Source organism: Trachemys scripta, chromosome 4 (genome assembly GCF_013100865.1).
Source record: "Trachemys scripta elegans isolate TJP31775 chromosome 4, CAS_Tse_1.0, whole genome shotgun sequence".
Lineage (NCBI taxonomy): Eukaryota > Metazoa > Chordata > Testudines > Emydidae > Trachemys > Trachemys scripta.
In genome coordinates, this window is record NC_048301.1 from 27,509,871 (window position 1) to 27,528,786 (window position 18,916).

General features: G+C 38.9%; 1 long non-coding RNA gene across 1 annotated transcript in view; it reads right to left on the minus strand.

The window, feature by feature from the left end:
• The window catches only part of LOC117877329, a 36,143-nt gene extending 19,486 nt beyond the window's left edge, over window positions 1-16,657 (minus strand). The window contains exons 1-4 of the long non-coding RNA XR_004645686.1: window positions 15,950-16,657; window positions 15,147-15,190; window positions 8,146-8,281; window positions 7,048-7,339 (exon numbers count right to left, since the gene is read on the minus strand). This is a non-coding gene — a long non-coding RNA (uncharacterized LOC117877329). The remainder of the gene's footprint in view (window positions 1-7,047; window positions 7,340-8,145; window positions 8,282-15,146; window positions 15,191-15,949) is intronic.
• Window positions 16,658-18,916: the final 2,259 nt, after the last annotated feature.

The window sequence follows — 18,916 nt, forward strand, 5'->3', positions numbered from 1 at the left end:
CCCCCCCCCCCCCCCCCCCCCCCCCACAATTCCACAATAGGGCTTAAGTGAAAGGAGCTTTGCATGGTTCCTCTGTACCCGGGTGAATTTCACTCCAACTGAATCAGTCAAATACAGGTGTTCAAGACATCTCTGCTCATTACACTGCTCCACTTCTATATTTTCATTGTTAAAATTAATAGCAATCATCTTACACGAAATATACTGGCCTAAATGCTGTTCTCTGTGCACAGGTGCAACACCACTGAAGTCAATGAGGACTTTAATTAGTCCACTGTATGCTAAAATGCACTACAGAATTAATCACAGGGGGGAAAATTCCCTTTGGGAAAGGAAATCAGCTAATAATACAATGCATAGCCATATACAGGATTTTTGGTACCTCATAAGTAGGATCAGACGGGACTGACCAAGTCTACTTCCATAAGCTCAACTGCACTAAGTCACTAACACTATTCATCCTATGGGGTGTTTCCAATGACAAGATATCCTGTAGTGCTCTAAGCATGTGTTATAACACACGTCAAAGAAGCTGTTAAAAATTTCATATTAAGAATTGAAGTAACAATACTTTATAATGGTTCCAAAGGAGCAGTTACAATGTACACTGTCAAATGTTGCTGAGTTTAAAGAATGCATCCATCTGTACGAAGCCATAGTTCACTTTGATGCAATGCCCACCCTTTAATATGGCGTGTCCTAGCCTTGGAAACATCGGTGCATGGAAACAAAATAGAAAGGACAGCAGTGGAATGGATGACCTTTTGGCTACTGTTTTGATCTTCAGTATATGGGGATAGGGAACAGGATGTGTTTCTTTTTAGCATCATGGAAGCAACAGTATAATAAAGTTCAAGCTGGGTATTCCATTAAAAGCCATTATTTCTAGTATTTTTTAACAAATGCTCTCAAAATCTCCTACTGCACAGAGCTACTCTGAAATTTTGAACAAAATCTATTAATTGTTTTTTGATTTAGGTACACATGAAAAAAATACATTGTCTTGACATTTGCATTCCACAAACTTAAATGTGGTTTTGTTTTCAAGCATCAAACTTGGTCCTGATACAATTTTTCATCAGGGATAGTTTCTGATACTTTTACTCTGGGTTAGTAGCACTTTACTCCACGAACAGTCCCACTGATTTTTATGGGATGACTTATGAAATAAGGTTCTACTGAATCTGATTTAAAGTGTCAGGAGTCTTAAGAATGCACAATACATCATTTTCTTTACTGACTTAGGCATGCATCAAGTTATAGAGGCACAGGGCAAGTGGGGCACTTTATCCCAGGCCCGGGCCCCACGAGCCCTGGCCGAGAATCCCTTTCCTGGCTAAAGGCACCTTTTTACTTACCCGGCGGCGGTCCGTGTCTTTGGAGGCATTTCAGTGGCGGGGGGGGGCCCTTCAGTTGCTCTGGGTCTTCAGTGGCATTTTGGCAGCTGGTCCTTCAGTGCTGCCGAAGACGCAGAGCAACTGAAGGACCCGCCACCACCGCAGACTCAGAGCTCCGCCTGGTGAGTATGTCCGCTCCCCCACTTTGCCCCAGGCCCCCCTGCATCCTCCGGGTAGCCCTGTAGAGGCATGATTTACTTTTACAAAGTTCATGCTGGTGTGGCCCCCTCTCATATCAGACTCATCTATGTGCTTTGTCTTTAAGGAGTAATCCTGTGACAGGTATTTCTCCATCCTGCTCTGTGGTAAAGATTAATACATCATTTAACGTCTCTACAACCTTTTATTATCTAAAAGTCCACTAACTTTTCTACAGGCCTCTTAACTACTGATCTTCTTAATTAAGATCTTATTATTTGTCTTGATTGTCTGGTTGTTCTTCAGATTTCTTCTTCTTATCCCACAGTCACTTAACATCCACCTTGTACCTCAACTGCTCAACTTTGGTCCTATTTCCATCAACTGGGCTGAATGTTAATACTTAGCACTTTTATAGAACTTTACATCCAAGGACTTCTGAAAATTTTACTAAATTTAACTGGATAGGTCTTTCGTAACTCCTTTTAGGGTAATTATAGTAAGTCTTATTATCTCCATTTTACAGATGGGGAAACTGAGGCAATATTAAGTGACTGGCCCAAGGTGACGTGGCATGGCACTATTCAAGGTGAGAATAGAATACCAGTATCCTTATTTTCAGCCCTGAGCTCCATGCATTAAACACAGAGAATAATATTTTGGATCAAATATCTCTGCTCTGCTAAATAATCAGACTTTTAAAAGGAGCATTCTGGATTCAGACATTCTTTTATATTCTCTTCCACAGTAAACTAATTAGGAATGGCAAAAGAGTGTGATTGTCCTGTCAGTGCATGTTTCCATAGCTCTACTTAATACTTCTCAGGAACAAAATACTCACATACATTCAGTGTGTGTGATTTCCAGCTAGAAAGTTAGTTTTAATTAACTTTCCCCCTCCTAATTCATTCATGTCTAGTTAATGTGGATAAGAATAACATTCTCCTTCTTCTGTAGCTAAGTCACACATGGAGCTGTATCCCCATTCACTCAGGTTGGCACATGCCTTTATGCTTTCAGGGATATATGACTGTGGAATTATTTCCAAAACTCTGACATATTTACAGAGAACTTTTCCCACCACAGATAAAATATTTTTATTGTATGGTATTAAGATGATAAAGTGTTTTTTCTTCAGTCTCTGATGTATTTTTGTTATCAAGTTGTTTTTAGTCACACCATTTATTTTTTTCCTTTTGATAAAGGAAAAAAAAATCTGAAAGATTACTTTGGATAGAGGAGTCTCAATGAGGTTATTAAAAACATCTCTTATTTGTCATATTCTCCATGCCACCATTTTGTGCACAAGTACTGTATTAATAATGTCCTGTACAAATTCCTGATAATAAATGGGCAGGCTTTTCATTTCACAACTGGATGTTTCTCCTCTCTCTCTCCCCCCCATAGCCTCCCCCCCCCATACTGATAAAGCCCACATAGGATTTTTCTATTTGCAAATTCTCCACTGAATCTAGGACCTAACTCCCATATATAGTAAATCAATTACAGAATTAGCATTTATATTTAAAAGGAATGCTTTAGGAGAGATCTAAAATACCTGGGACATATTTATTCCAACACTACAAGTATATATCAGCAATTCCCTTTCATATCTGCTACCTAAAAAAACCCACTAAAATTATTAATCTAAAAGTCTGAATGCAAATCATTGAGAGGAAAATTAATGAAAGGAGGGTGGTCTTGTGGTGATACTTCCTTTCTCTCACCCTTTGTTTGTCTTGTCTATTTAAGACTGTAAATTCTTTGCTGCAGGGACTGTTTCTTACTGTGTGTTTGTAGCGCTCCTAGCACAAGGGGGTCCTACACGTGATTGGAGACTCTAGGCACTACTATAATAAAAATAATTAATGGTAACAATAATGTATGTCTCCCTCAGACCTAAAATAGATATTGGCTGCTATTCAGTATCATTAATATTTCTTTAATGCAGATGATGTACTCAGTGGTGTACAATACAAAAAGCTAAAGACAATCCTTCCCTGCAAAGAACTCTTTGTCCTGATTTGGGACAAACACATTCAAATACTGTAATTTACGGTGGGATGAAAATTACAGTTTTCTAATCCAGAGGTTGGGATAACTTTGCGTGGATATTTTTTCCTGTTCATACAAAAGTAAGTCATAGCCTCATTATTTTTTGTTGGCTTTGTGGAAGAAATAGCTTTTTAGAGGGACTTAAATGACGACTGTGGGGGTGACCTGGTCTGGGAAAGACATTCCATACATAGAAATCGGATATGTGTTCTATTATTAAGTATATACCTCTTGAATATTACAGATGCAGTAAGTATACAAAATAGTTCCAACATATGGATCACAGCCCCATTAATGCAGGGTCCAATGAGTAATCCCATGAAAGTCCATGGAATTAATTACATGCATAGGGACTATTTGAAGTTGTCTTTGCAGAATCAGACCCATATTGTTTAAGATTCTAGATTTCATCAACTTTAGAATACATAGTGAGATGGTGAGCTAAATACAGCCCCTGTGCAACGGCCTTAAAGTAAATGGATGAAATGGCACTGTAGACATGGCACTGTAGACAGTGTGTTCTAAATCTCAGTAACAAACACCAACTGATAGCAGAACTTCAGAAAAAATGACTGAAGATTTCAGTATTACGTATAAAAGATTCTGTGTCAAAGTAGTGTATGTCCTTACAACTACAAATACAATATGCTCAAACCTAGTCTTGTTAATTATGTCTTATCGCTATTTTAGGAATAAAAAAAAAATAGTCCCGCTAAAGTGTTGACATTTGGTATATAATACATTTTAAAGGTTGATTTCCGCATATAGTCTAACATTTGATTTTCTCCCCAAATTTTTACAGCATAACTGAATACCAACTTTTTATTGTACTCTTTGTATTCTGGAAATGTCCCACTCCTTGCCAGTTAGAACCAAGTAATAATTGTTTTATAATAATTATACTAACAATACATATTTCTGTAAGCATGTAAAATAAAATGTGAAAAAGTATGTGCTCTGTTTAATATATGTGTGTCAATGCACATACTTATTCTGTATGCAACTATAATTATAATTATTGTTATATTTCCATACCCTACAGATAAAATATATGCAAGGGTCTAGTGAACAACTAATTATTAAATATAAATAAGAAACGAATACATTTAACTTATTGGAAAACATATGGAACCGACTTATGTTTAATAGTGCCATGTTCTTATACAGATCTCAGGTACACCTTTTAATAGGTGCACTTTTTCTTGATGGATTGCAGTGGAAATCCATAATAATCCTCACTAATATCTTCAATAGTGTCACGACAATAAATAAGGCAGTTAATTATTCAAATAAGAAAACTTTTTTGCTCATAATTCTAGACCAATAATAAGAGGAAATTTTATTGAATACAATCAGTGCTTCATTGAAAAAAGAAAGCTGAAAATCTTTGAAAAATCTGTTTATGTGGGCAAAAGAATGACTTTGTTAAGAACTGAAACTCAAATTATGCCCAAAGCTTAATAATTCTGTTGCCATGACAAACAAAAGAGCCTGATATTACAAAACCTTTACTGATTTACTCACAAGTTGTCCCATTGATTACAACTGAATTGCTGACATGAGTAAGAATTTGTAAGAGTAGACCCATATTTAGAGTTCAATACTGCAACCTTTCTTCACATGAGTAGTTAGAGGGGCTACTTGTGTAAATAAGAACTTCTTGCCAGAGTGAGGATTGCAAGACAGAGCATAGCAGTTGCATTTTTCCCATTTTAAATGATTTCTTAGTTATGACCCCTGTTCTCAGTACATTTTAAATAGAAAAATATAGGAAAATCTACTTCATTGTATGTGCATATTTGGAGCCCAACCCTTGCTTCTGTAATCAATGTAAGTTCTCTTGAGTACTGTCAGATTTCAGGAATGTGCTCTGATGATCTGGGCTACCTCCAGTTGTGAAAATTTAAATGAGTGATAGTTGCAGGGTCTCTCTGAAACAAACCTTGTAAAATTCTTCATCATAAAAGAGTGAGGTGTGTTAAGATCTGCCTTAAAATTTGATCCAAAATGAGAAGGGAGCCTTCCTCTGTACTGGTGAGACTTGGCAAATCTGTCAGATTTTTAAGTCTTCAGCCTTGTTCATAACTATCCTGGCATCACTTGGCCTAGGCCAGATCTTTGGAGCCTTTCTGACTTTTAGAGCTGTTGCTAGGAAACCATCACCCTCCATTCCAGTTATATTGTTGAGTCACATGAAATCTGCCAAGCACATCCACATCCACCTACTCCCATTGAAATCAAGGTTGTTGTTTTTTCTTTTGCCATTGATTTAAACGAGAGCAGCCTGACATCCTTTTTACAGTTCCCTTCTCCAGATGTGGCCACTCCGTCTTTCCCAAACCTCAGTGGCCAACCAGTGTGGAGAAGGACAGAGCATGTTCCCTACTCACACAACATCCTTCAGGGAAATAACATGCCCATGAGTACTTTCACCTCTTAATCTTGTCCTGATTTTCAGAACGAAGATTCAAGGGAATTGTGTTTTATGAAGAACTGAACTGCACTTCCCTTCCCAGGGATTGTGATTTCTGCTCTGCTTGGTGATTTCCTGACTATAGCATTATTAGCAGGTCAAATAGCTGATCAGTAACACCACATGCAGTCCTCTAAGGATCCACCTAAGGATCTCAAAGCACTTTACAATTGTAGATGAACTAAGCCTCATAACAGCCTCGTAAGAAGTAATGTACCCATTTGCAATCAGTGTCAACAATTTCATTAACACATGACAAAAATAATTTCCTATGAAACAATTTGCACATCGAGCTTTTCTATGAATTAATTTTACAACAGTAATTTTATAGCACTAGTCAAGCTACTTATTTCTAACCTTCTGAAATGTTTAAAAGCACAGCATTTCCACACACTCCATATGTTAATCCCAGCATCTGTGTATGCACAATTGTGCACTTTACATTTCTTTGCCCACAGGGAACAAAATGAGGAGAATCTATCATCCCTACAATCTTGCATTTAAAAAATGGCATTTGTTTCAAAACCCTGCTATAGCTTTTACTTACTTAACTAATACTTGTTAGAAACTGGTCATATAGTTGTGTTTTGGGTTTTTTTTTTTTCCTTTTAACCTCCTGTTTTTGTCTTCTAGCTGTCAGTACTGTATGGTCAAACACAGCTGAAGTACTGGAAAGATATGGCATATTTCACCCTGCACAAACACTCCCACACCCTTGGAAAAACGTCAAGAAAGACTCTTAAATGGCAACTTTAGTCTGGAAATTTTTACAAACAAACAAATCTCTTGAAACCCATTTCAATGCACAATTGACAACACACACACACACTTGGACATAAGAAAGAAAACGTCAGTGAGAACTGCAGTGGTGATCAGGATCCCTACTGCTGAAAATAACCAGGTTATAAAACATTCTTTTTTTCCTTTTGTTTTTAACTCTCAGCATACCAAGAGTGTTACTGATAAGGAAAGAAAAGGCCTTACCATGCAGTGCATCAGGAGGAGAAGAGAAGCACAGAGCATGCTGCAGAGATTAAGCTCAGCATGGCGTTCAGATATCCTTTGGAATTGAAGAAGATTGTCCAACCCATTCTTCTTAATAAAGCGGACAAGTTTTCTCTAGGCTTGAATTTTTCACCAGAAGTCAGATCCTTAAAGTGCATTATATTTTCTTCTTCGGGAGATGTATTTCCTCCAGTTAAGTTTCAGCGCAGCAATGCCATTTCCAATCAGCTCTGAGAAGTTCTTCATTCCCAGATATGTGGTGTCAGAGGGACTCCAAAGAAAAAAGGGGGAGGGAAAGAAAGAAAACACCTTACTGAAGCCCTGAAATTACTATGCAAAGAAAAAATAATGTATTCTCGCCCTCTCTATATATATGTTTCACAGTAAGCAATATGATCTATTTGATCTCATCATGTAGGGAGAGCTGGTTACTGTATAATAAACCAAACCAATCAAAACCAAACTTTCCTGATTCCCACATGGTGCATATTCATTATTGCTGCACTACCAAACAACCCTTGTAATCCTCAGGAATCTTTGAAACCATCTTACCAAGACATCAGCCACCCGTTTTCTTTCCCAACTAGCGTGGGTATTAGAAATTCTAGATTAGCTTTGGAGAATTCTTGGCAAAAATAAAGAAGTAAATAAAGGAATGCATTAAGTATAAAAGCAAAGCCCCTAAAGATGAGGAGAGTTTAGGAGATATCAGGCCTGAAGTTCCATGGGCATCTATATACTAAATCACTGTAGGGAATAGGGTGACCAGATAGCAAGTGTAAAAAAATCAGGACAGGGGGTGAGAGGTAATAGGAGCCTATATAAGAAAAAGCCACCAAAATTGGGACTGTCCCTATAAAATCGGGACATCTGGTCAACCTAGTAGGGAAAAGAGAACGGATAAAGGACAATGGCTAAGGGGAGATGGGGGAGGATGGGGGTTGAGTGGGATCCTGAACCACCCTGAGCCTCCCACCTTCTCGTTGGCAGCAGCTTGGGCTTCCCCTGTACTTTCTGCAAAGCATATTAATTGATTCTAGTTGCTGGGCAACTAACTCTGGGGAGTCACACTGATACCTTCACCACAGCCTCAGCAGTAGCAGCACCGAGAAGACGAAGATCCAGAGGTTTTGGTTTCTGTCTCTCTCCTACTTCCACCTCTCCGCACTTGTATGTTCAGTTGCCCTGCAGGAAACCTTGGCAAATTTTTGCACTGGAAAGGAAAAAGCCCACATTAATGCAGGGGGGAGAGGATGTGGGTTGCCACTTGCCCTCCTTCCTTTCATGCTGCACTGACAGGACTCAGATGAATAGCCCTGCTTCATGCTGACAGTGATGTTGCTGCTGCTGCAAAAGGGGATTCCTCTGGCTCTACAGCCCCCAGGGGAGCTGCACTGGACAGGGGCACTCTAGGTCAGGAGGCCTGGCTTGGCAAAGGAAAACCGATCCATGCACAGGGAGAAATGGATGAACTGGGGTGGGAGGGACAAAGGAGCAGCTAAATTACAGCACTTCATTGAAAAGCAAAGCCGAATTAATCCTCTGGCTCTATATGCATGTTGCAAAACATTTAGTTAAAGCAATGAAACTTTCATCATTATAGTTGCATGCAGGTTCAAAATACGCTGTACTATTGACCATCCACCAAGCAGTGACTGCTGAGGCCATGCTCTTGCAATCACATTCATTGGACTTTATTGTAATTTCCAATCACTGGTACCATATGTACATTTACACCACTCTTCACAAACACAGAGTAAGACACATTCTCTGACCAGAAGAGCTTGTAAATTAAGATAAGAGTTTGCAGTTCTCTGGATGTATTTCCAACAGTTTGCATTTCAGAGCTATCCAACTTAATTCCATCACTGGTTTATTCGATCTTCTGGTTAATTTGATCAAAATTTCATGAGCTAACTCACTTGTAGTTTTTAAAACAACACAAATGCTTTCCCAATAATTTTTGAGCATTAAGCCAGCAGTACTGGATAATTCAATGACGAGCTATAGAAAGTTGCCCTTTAGGGGGCATTCCAGCAGCTGCTCCTTTGGAAGAATTACCATTGTTGTCAATGTGGCGGCAGGATTGGGTCCTGCCAAAATTCTGCATGAGACTGAAGAGTATGAGATAGAAGGGACAGCAATACTAGGGTGACAAGTACTTCCGTTGTCTGAGTAAGGACTGAGAAAACACGAAATGGCCTCATGACTTGGCCCACTCTTACAGGCATTGTAAGCCCCATCAAATCCTATACCAGATGTGTTACGTATGATGGTTATCAAAGATATAAACTAGATCAGCTATTTATTTCAGTTAAAGTGACACAATTAGGAAGAGCAGGGTCTTAAGTACAAAATGAATATGCAGCCGCATAAATGGACACATAAAACTCCCTTTTGAAAAGCTACCACATATATCCTGTTTTGTGCTGCATAAAGCGCCGACTACTTGGTGGAGAGGGGACAAGGCCACACTATGGAGAACAGTGAGGTTTGTGCTAGTGGACTGGGGGAGGTGGATCCTCTGTTATGCTGGGCCTTGATGTATTACTTTGTGAGTTTTTCCATGCCTCTTAGCATTCTCCCTGCCTGTCTCTGAACCCACCCTGTTTCAGCTTTTGAAATGGGGTAACCAGAACTGAACACAGTGTTCCACCTAAGGGCCACTGATTTATATAATCAATTCCACATTATTCATTTGTCACGGCACCTCTTCTTTTGACATCTCAATTTCTGATAGTACCTCATCTTTATTACCAGATAAGAGTAAGTCTGACAGCATAGATATTCTATGGTGGTGATTGAAGCAAATAATTCATTAACTTTTTCTGAAACTTCCGTATGTTCTTAAATTGCTCCCTGGCCTTTACCCCCTGATATATATACCCACACCAATGAAAGTGCTACAGTGCTATAGGGCAGTGGTTTTCCATCTACTGCCCAAGGTTCTCTTTCTGGTCATCCAAAAGATCATAAGAATATACAAAAAGTGTAGTGGGAAAGGAAGTAGGGTTGGTAGCGTGTGCATATAGGGGTGCATGTGTATGAATTGAGAGGGGAAAGGAGGTTTCATGAGATAATATCTCTCCTACAAAATGATCCACAGAATGGAAGAGCATGAGAACCAGGGAAAACCATTAGATCCATTGCCAGTCAGGGATGCGATTGTGCTGATCCTGCTTAGCATGCCACTTGCTTTTCTGAAAGAAACCGAAAGTTTATACAGACGGAAGAGAGGAGGCGATGGAGAAGTAATGGCAGAGCGCGAGAGAAAAAAGGAAACTGATCTTTATTGTGAGCTTGTATAATGATTTATGAAGTTCCATAGAGGACCTCATGCTAAAGTCTCAAAACTACAGACTGGGCAAATAGTACATTGTCAGGTTGAAAAATATAGAAATGTATAAGGAGGAGGAGAAAACATGTGCCATGGGGTCTGGGAAATCCTAAAGATTTCAACCCAGGGAACAGACACAGCTGGGGAGGTCTCCCAGAGTATTTTGTGCACATAAATCATTGAGCTTGCGTGAAAGTAACTCAATATATACAGAGTATATAATAGTTCTTGGCAATAGCTATTAGTTATCAGTCGTGATTGCTCTATTATCGTTTCATCACACATTTGTTACCCAGTTACATTATGAATTTAACTGTTTTTATTGCAGACAGCAAGGCCTTTGGGAAGAATGGCAATATGCTGCTGGTATTTCTATATACTTTACATTGTATTTTATTTCTATACTGTGAAATCCATTCTTTTTATAGGAAGCTGGGTTCAAGTGGAATGTATGCTAGCTCTCTGCACAGAGGCAAATTTCATCAACGGTGCCAAGGAAGGGCAGCAGAAGGACAAAGCAATGCAATGAAATAACTATAAATGGAAACAAGGGCAACAACTGGTGATTCCAACTGGGCATGCAAGAATTGGGAGACTTCAGATTATTAGAAAAAAAAAAAAACTCAGTGAGGAAAGACAAGAGGTGTTAATGTTTGTATAACATTTAGAAAATGCAAAGCACTACAGATAAAATGTAACCCCATGCAAAGGGCTAGCACAACCACTTAAGTTCCACTTCAGCCCTCAAAAAAGTGCTGCATAGGTCTTGAATGTCACTGGATATAAATGCTACGTATTCTTATGCATTGAGAAGCTCTGGTAAAGTATATGCTTCATTTCCTATTCCACTTTCTTTTAGTTTATCTTTCCCCGCACTTTCTATCCTTTCAATATTATCATTACTACCCCCTTACTTTTGTTCTAACAGTTATCTTTACTGGGTCCCCATCCCCAGAGGGATACAATTTCACTCCAGATTTCCTCCAAGCAGCATGCCAGTGGCACTCATGCATAATATGATTCAAGTGGCAGGAGAAAGCTGAGCATAGTAACCCCTAGCCGCTCCTCCAATTCCATCCACTTCCCTGCCACATTCTTGCTTGACCCTACCAGCAGTTCCTAGAATACTAAAAGATCAACCTTAATTCGAACTATTATCAAATTTAAATACATTAAAGAGACCATTTCATCACCACTTGTAAATTAGTCTTGCCAAAATAGTTGTCATTTCTCACTCCCTGAATTTCCTGGTTAAAAACAATATCATTTGCAGAATATTTCAAAGGGTGTGTAGAGTGCATGGAAATCATTAGGTATTAAATAATATGTTCAATTTACAATACATGTTGAATTTTAACTAAGAGTATGTGAAATAAGTAATCCATACATCAGAATAAGTTGTCTGGAAATATTTCTAACTTTGACCTTTCAATATCCCATATCTCTATTACTATTCTGTCTATTGCAGTAAAACCAACCAAATTTATTTGTTGCCTTTTTAGTTTAAATACTGTCTAAGATATTTGAGTTTCAGTGATTTCATTTGAAGACTGCAATCAGCAATTAACAGGAAAATCTCTGACCATGTGAAAAAGTACAGTTACTTTTTTTTAAATCTTCAGAATATATGGAAAAAATATACATGTATAGTCATATTTACCTGTGTAATATATTGTTTTCACAACAATCTAAAGAATAACTGACTTTGTTTTGAATATATGTTCAATAAAATATTACATTATACCTCTAAATTTAACAAAAAATAATAAAAGATTTTTACAAAGCAAGTACTAAATAAATTAGCACATTATTATTGTAGTTCTTCTTATCTGTATCTGCATTCCATATGGTAACAGGTTAGATTCTTCTTTCATTTATGCCAGTGCACAAGAAGATTGATGTAGTTACATCAGGGAAAAACTGGCGCAAGTTAGAGGAGAATCAGGCTGGTAAAATGCAAAGCATTATGAATTGGTTGTAGTTTCCCTGTCTACTTTTAGATCCATGCTCTTGTTTCCTTTAAGTAAATGTTATTGCACTGGAACTTGAAAAGTAACCTGTATAATAAAAGATTTAAAAAAAAAAGTCTCCAGCTCATGACTGTAAATTGATGGGTTTACTTTTACCTTTGCCACTTCAATCTAAAATATAGTTGTAATGGGTCTGATTCTAATCTTACTTACATTGACTTTACACTGGTGTAACTCCATTGGCTTGGGTGAACTCATTCGGGACTTACACCGGAGAAACTGGAAGCAGAATCAGGTTTCTTGGGCTACATTCTACTCTCACTTAAACCAGTATAAAACCGCAATTTTCCCATTGCTTTAAAGAAGATACTCCAGATTTGTGCTGGTGTGACTGAGAGCAGAATTTAGCATATTATACAGTAACTGTATCCCAGCACACAGATATCAGAATATCTAACTAGTGTTACAGGCACATTGCTGCAGTAAATACATATAATGAATGTTTTTTTCTTTGAAATGAAAATCCTTGTTTCAAAAACACTTCCAAAACACATCAGTGGAATACTGCTAACACCTCAATTTCAATTCCAGCAGATTTAAAAGTGACATCTTGTGCTAAAATGCAATTTATTTAACAAGAGAAAGATTAATTTTATCTTTCTAGGTCAGCAGCGCCGAATCAAACTTCTGCATCAAAAGGAGGGGTCTGACACTGCTTCCATTGAAGTCAGCAGCAAAACTCCATTTGACTTCTAGATTTGGGCCCTCTTTTATTATTAGTTGTATTCTTTTTCATACCAAACTGGTTGGCATATTACACCAAATGAAGAAAGAGCGAGTAATGCATTTCATGTTGCTTACATAAAATGGTCCAATTTGTATGTTAAAACACCATAGGAGTTTAAGATACCATTCTTTGAATGGCCTAAGAGATGTAATGATGTATTTGCACATTCTCTATAGCTGAAGCTCATCAGAAAAAAAACGTAATCTTGCTGTACAGCTGTGTAATAAGACAGGACATGCAATGCATGAATTCACTGAATCTCAAGGGCGCTCCTGTGCCTGAAATCCTTTCCTACAGAAGCATATTCACAGTATGTAAAGAAAAGCGCTCAAGTAAGCTAAGCAGAGCAACAGTTATTGCTGCTGAATAAATATGCACATTATTTCTGAATTGGCAATATACCCATTGGGAAAAAAACATTACAGTATGTTAAAGAAGGATTACACCGGCATCAGCTAAATTAGTCCTATTAAAGTTTAGTTACGCTCTCTTGTGTGTATTAAATGATATTACTGCTTAATAACATAAGCATAAAAGACCGGCAAAAAGTGTTTCTTTTTCATATTCATTTATAAGCAATAGCAGTCTTTTGAAAAAAAGGGGAAATTTCCTTCACTGGGGTATCCCCCAAGTATTGGGATAAGTAAAAGAAAATGATATATTCATATCATTCACTTAAGTGGAATTTTCATTGATAAACTGGGACCTCAATACTAGTACTTTTGATTGCTGCTTTATAAATTCTTTGGAGGGCTGAATACCTCATGTTAGCCAAGGTACTCCCTAAAGATTATTAAACACTTTGGAGACAGGGGGAAGTGTATTGCAGGAAAATGGTACTAGAAAAAAAAGTGCACTTTGAGAGATTCGGTATAAGATTTTTTTTAAAGTATCTGTTCTCATCATTGCTATTAAATGTACTATTCCTTTCCAAAATTCCCTTTTCAAGACCAAAAAACAAAAAAACCAACCCACCACAGCTCTAGTCTATTTCTTTTGCTTCATAAGAGCAAGCCTCATCAAGCAATTATTTAATGCCTGCAGAATTGTTTTCTGCCAAGAGTGACGGTACCTTTATGAGCATTCCTCTGCTGAAAGTCATCAAAATAAATCCTCCATCACTAAACTTTATAGCAAATACACTTGAGTTGTTGTGAAAATTGACTTGAGTCCTTTGTTTGTCTCTTCTGAGACCATGCTGTTTATCAGTCCACAGATGAATATTTGCAAAGATATACAAATGAATAATGAGCAGGGATTCACAGTGGCCCACTCAGAGTCAACAAACAAACAAAAAACACTCCCATGACACTTTCCTTTCTTTTTTTAAAAGGACAAGAAAGAAGAAAAAAATACACACCTATTTTCTGACTATTCTCTTTTGCCTCCTTTTCAGTCTGAGTCCTTTAGTGTCTCTCTGTCTTTAATTATTTAACCACAGTGTATGCACATCTTAAATCCTTTCTGTTTTAATATCTCAATCCCTTTCATGGATTAATCTACAGTTGAGATTTTAATGAGAGCTATTTCTCATGCTCTTCTGCTAAATTATTATACAGGGGAGAAAGTGATAATAGTCCTGTCTTCTGTCAATTATACATCTAATTATTCATAGATTTTTATGTATAATTGTTCTCTGCCAGCATGCTTGGTTTTAATTATCCTAGCCAAATTGCAAAACACAGTTTAAATTAATTGCTTTCTGCAAACAAGCATAATTACTGCCTTTTAAAAAGTATGAATATTAATAATGCAACCCAATACTGCCTTGTTTAGTATATCTTCCTGCAAAAAGAAATCCATCTTAAGACATTCCCCATTAATAACAATAATTGCTTTAAAAGTTAGCAAATATTCTCAGATGACAGGGAAACCATGTTAATTGCATGTTAACCAAGCAATTGATTTATGGTCAAAGAGATATATATTTTAAACATGATAACCGTATCTTTTCTGTTAAAAGCCAAGAAACTGTATGTCTCACCTTTAGAAGAGCTTCAGTGACAATATTTAAAGAGAAGAGCTGACCTTTCAAGGAAGAAAAAAAAATTATCTTTCTTGGTTACATTCCCAATAAAGGGCTAGGAAACTCCTTGCTTACTATAATATTTCTGCAAGCTGAAACATGATACAAGATGCAGAACTTCTGTCAAATTTAAAGTGACAAGAAAGTTCAGTTTAGAAAACAGTTTACTCAGAAGAGCTATTCAATCAAAAGCATCTGAAGAGAAGGTTTAACAGAAAGCCACATCTACATAGGTTATTAATTCTATCAAACGATTAACATTGTTTTAATTAGAGTAACAAACTGTGTGGTAAACAGCTAGGAAGGTCCAATCTACAAGCAGAAATGTGATGAAAAAAGATTTAGGCACAGATTTAGATTAACAGCTACCACTACTTCAAGTACAACTACCTAGATTCATAGATTCTAGGACTGGAAGGGACCTCGAGAGGTCATCGAGTCCAGTCCCCTGCCCGCATGGCAGGACCAAATACCATCAATACAAACAAACAAATACCTGTTCTAATATTCAAAAGCATGCAGGTCTTTAATACCTTTATCAGTTAGGAGTTTCTTTTAATATTCTTGAATATGGAAGACAATGTAGCAAAATAAATTGTATAACCTATAGGGAGTGGATTTATAACCTGACCAACAGAAGATGACAACATGTAAAGTACTGCTGCATATTTAAGCATTCGAATAATACACAATCTGCGTCCATATCAGACACATTTTTCCACTCAAACTCACACACTAAAACAGAAGCCTCTAAAACTTACCTATTTGTTTTATATGAGATTAAAACATTTAAGACAGCAAAGTTTTCAGGGCTTTCCCTATCATGGCAGTCAGCTGCTGGAATTTAGCTTACATGGAAATACTTACATTCTTCCATCTCTTATCTTCTTCTGTAGATGAAAGCTGTTGAGGATGCCTGCAGCCTTGTTAGAATATTATTGTAATCCATTCAAGCTTCTGGAGATTGCTCAGGTAACCGAGACAAAATACCTACATCGTCATCAGGCTCAGGAGCAGCTTAGCATTTGCCTTGCAGTTTGTCTCTTCTTTTTTCAATACTGTATTTTAAAAATACTTCAAAACTGGATGTCGTACAGGCTTGTCTATTTATACAGCACTCTGTGCTGCTTGACTTGAATAGAAAGAAGAGAGTAAATGAAAGTGAATGCTACAGAAATGAAAATGCTTTTACATGTTTAGCCTTTCCCAGATGACAGAGTGATCATTTTAGGAGCAGAAGGCAGTTTAAAAAGATGATTCAAATGGCTAGAGAAGCAGTAAGGAATGAAGATACAAGTAGCAGCCCAGGAAGCAGCAGGCAAGGATGGGTGTCTTGTGATTGCTTTGAGTTAATACTCCTCAGGGGGAGATGAAAAAAAAAGCATAAATACAGCAAAATGTGTCTTACAAAGTAAAAATCTGTTGGATACGCCAGGCTCTTCTGGCCAAGTACAGTATATGTACTTACTCAGTTAATTCTAGCAATATAGCCAGTGTGCAAAGAATTCTATTAAATTATCAGCTTTGCTCTTGTTGCAAATACCTAGGTAGAAAGAGAGAGACAAGGAAAAGTCAGGCTTTATATAACATACTGGGCTTGATCCTGCTCCCATCAAAGTCAATGAGAATTTTGTCACCACCGTGCAATATAAAGGGGATTATGGCATTTTGTAAGACTATTGAATAGAAAGGTTTGAATGGATCTAAATTACACGTGCCTGATTTCCTATAACATTGACCATCTCTGGACCAGGTAGAGTGAGGTGCTGAGCACTCTCAACTGCCACCAAAGGCAATGAGAGTTCAGGGAACATTGCATCTCGGAGGTCTGAATCCTTAATTTTCCCTCCAGTTAACATGCATTCCTAAATTTAGTTATAGTGTCAAAATAATGGCACTAGAGCTATGGCTGAGGAAAACCTTTCCTATGAGCACCTGTTATCAGGTGCTTATAACTATCAGAACAAAATTATCTTTGGAGCTGAAATGTCCCAGGTTGTTCTCACCCTAAAGGTGAGGGTGGATTTTTTTTGTTTTTAAAGTTTGGTAAAATTCCACTTGGCTAATTGTAAGTCATCCAAACATGACAAAAAGACGACTTTTTCATGCTTTAAAAAATTGTTCAGGTGCCTCTTTCAACCATGGATAACCCCACAAATTTGACTTCCATATCACCCTTTTAGTGTTGTTTTCCAAAGTCTGCCAAATGGAGAGGTGTGGAGCTAATCATCCCTCGCCTGTCATAAAACATTCTGTGGGTTCCACAAATTTAGTGGGGATGAGATGAGGTGGGGCAACGCTAAGGAACAGATGCTGTATCCAGCAGCATCTCTGGGAAGTAGCTGAAAATTGGTTACCAATTAAAACATATATGAATGCTCACCAAGTCGGCTTTAACTATGCACACTGGGTGTTGCGGAGTTCTTTTGAAAATATGGCCATAAGGGTCTGTAGCAAGCGGGTATGGCCTCCCTCCGAGATTGACAGGAAGGAACCACTGCCTGCCCCCCAGTGGATGGGGCCAGGAAGGCCACACCCACCCTGCCCGAAGTGTTGGGATGGGACAGGAAGTACAAGAGGTGGGCCCTACAGCACAGTTGGGGCTGGAGCTGCTGAGGGAGACAGATGCTTCTCCCCTGCTGCTGGAGCAGGAGGCCAAGGAGTACTGCTGCTGCCCGAAGTACTCACCCAGTATTCCAGAGCTGCTGGGACTACCATTGGTGGTGTACCCTGGTGTAACAGAGGACATCGCAGAGATCCAGGTACACCCCGAGGGGAGAATAGAAAGTTGCCCAGGGACAGATGATTCTAGTCCATCTGCATTGCTGCCTGATTCCAGGTAAGTGTGTTGCGGCTGGATTCCCCGCTGACCCAGTGGTGGAACACTCTGCCACTGTTAGAGCCATGGGCTGGGACCTGGTGGAGTAGGTTGGGCCCGGGTCCCCTTACCCTCTTGCTGCCAACCCCCCCCCTCAGGCAGCAGCCTCCACACCTAAGGCCAGGATGCCTGTGTTGGTCTACTGTCTGCCAGGGCTAGGACATTACACCCTAGACTAGTTTCTGCTCTGCTCTGCCCTGCTTGCGAGCCAGAGCCCTTAGACTGTTTGGTGCTCTGCCCTGTGTCAGGGCCTGGGCCCCGAGACAACTACCACTTGGCCCTGCCTGAGGGCCAGAGCCCCCTAGACTGTTTGGTGCCCTGCCCTACTTGAGGGCCCGAGTGCCTACACTGTTTGGGGCTCCACCCTGCCTGAGGCCTTGAGCCCAGAGACTGATTATTGCCCAGCCCAGCTCAGAGGGCCTGGGTGACAGAGACAGGTAATTTACGCCTTTCAGATTGCCTTTTTAGGGATGGAAGAATGCGGGAGCATGACCTCCCTCTGAGATTGACAGGGAGGGGTGGCCACACACTCTTACAGGGTCACAATGGTAGCTGTAGGTGCTGAGCACTTTGGATAATCTGGTCGTGATGATTGGTTTTAAGCAATTGAAACTCTGGCCTTAAAAGTCTGATCCAAATCCCATCAAAGTCAGCTTCCTGCTTTTGGACCAGGACCTCTGTTAGCTAGCTCCTGTGTCATTGTGCAGCACTAGGACACACCAAACTGCCCATTACTGCCCCAAAATACATGCACCAGCACTCCTCCTTTCTCCCTCTTCCTGCTTTGCCTCGCCTTTCCAGGACCACAGGAAAATGCCTCACTTCCATACAACTCCCTGCAAACTCTTCA